The following is a 1,879-nucleotide window of genomic DNA, read 5'->3' as shown; positions in this document are numbered from 1 at the left end:
TGTGTCCCATGGTGGTTGTCCAGAGTGATGACATCACAGAATCAAGAATAGAAATTCTTGGTGGCTGTGTCAAACCATGAGGTTTGACCTGCATGGTTTTTCTTTTTCTTTTTTTAATTGTTATTGTTGGAAGTATTACATATGCCCCTTTTTTACCTCATTGACTCCTAGCCCGCCCCCACCCCAGGCCTTCACCACCCTATTGTCTGTCCATGGGTTATCATATATGCATGATTTTTCTTGGTGTCTCATGAAGAAAGGTCAAATTTATAGAAGAGAAGTGAATGAAACTGTAATGGGATGTTTTCCTCGTGTGATGCACTTACTTACGGTAAAGCTAGCTAGGACCCTTCCAACCCACGAAGACAGGTATCTGCCCAGAGCTGCCTCTGGAGGGATGTGAAGAACCCCTGAAAGAACGCCATGAAGTGGGGGTTGAGGCCGGGCCCTCTCGGGCCTTAGCAGGGGCTGGAGGGGCATGGCGAAGAAGCGCTGTGCGTGTCAGGCTCAGCAAGGGTAGTAGGTGGAGAGGAGGAAGAAGGAATGATGAGCAGAGGCCCAGGGGTGTGGCGAGCGTTATGTCATACCCCACGGCTAGAGCAAGAGAAAGGTGCTCGCCGGGGCTGCAGGACGGAAGCCCTCCAGGGACAAGTGCAGGAGGTGGGAAGCACAGGGGGCCTGAGGGCCAAAGAGCACAGAGCCCCTCAGCCACCTAGGTCCCCTCCCAGAGAAAACCAGGGTGACCAGATTTTTGTCTGTTGTAGGGTTTTCCTGAGCCAGAGAGGTCCTGTTACCCTCCAAACTACCATCTCTACTTACTCAGCCAGAAATATGGGGAGTTGAATTTATAAATTCTGTAACAAAACCCCACACTAATAATTTCTATTCTTGATTCTGTGATGTCACCACTCTGGACAAACAAATGTGGGTGAGAACTATGCTCTTGGAATGACTGCATGCACAAACATCAACTGAGCCACGACCGTGTGCCAGCATGGCTCTCATTTGGTTCGCATAATTTCTTGATTATATTCCAAGGCTCACCACTGACCCACGGGGCCAGGATTCAGACGGAAGCCCCCTGCTCCACAGCCCCGTGCTCTTTCCAATCATTCCAAGCACATCCCGACCACAAGGAAGCCCGAGGTCTCCTCCTTTACTGACCCCGGGCAAGCAGGGATGGCTGAGTGCGGAAGGCGTGTCCCAAACACATTTAGAGCCCATCTGTAGACAGATTTTATTTTTATTTTGGGGGTTTAAGGCTTTTAAGGAAGTCTGTGGTGACTCACCCATTGACCACTGAGCTAACTCAACAGAGGCTTCAGTTGCCACAATCAGCAAAGACTACAGACTTTACAAAAATAGTTTTCAGAGTAACCACCACTACAAGCAGCAATAAATCCTGGGGAAGGAAGAAAATTTGTATTCCAGGCTTCCTGATTATAATATGCAAAATGTCCAGTTTTCTTTTTTAAAATATATTTTATTGATTTTTTACAGAGAGGAAGGGAGAGGGATAGAGAGTTAGAAACATCGATGAGAGAGAAACATCGATCAGCTGCCTCCTGCACATTCCCCACTGGGGATGTGCCCACAACCAAGGTACATGCCCCTGACCAGAATCAAACCCGGGACCCTTGAGTCCACAGGCCGATGCTCTATCCACTGAGCCAAACCGGTTAGGGCAAAATGTCCAGTTTTCATCAAAAAAATTTGGAGGCATGAAAAAGAATAAGGTTGGGCCCACCTGTGAGGAAGTCCAATCAGACTTACCAGACAAAATTTTACAATGAACTACCTTAAATGTGCTCAGCGAGGTGAAGGAATCCATGAGGATGATGTCTCACTACATAGAGAATATCCATAGAGAGAGAAACAC

This window comes from Myotis davidii, unplaced genomic scaffold, assembly GCF_000327345.1.
Source record: "Myotis davidii unplaced genomic scaffold, ASM32734v1 scaffold5322, whole genome shotgun sequence".
Lineage (NCBI taxonomy): Eukaryota > Metazoa > Chordata > Mammalia > Chiroptera > Vespertilionidae > Myotis > Myotis davidii.
Note: the sequence above shows the minus strand (reverse complement) of the source record.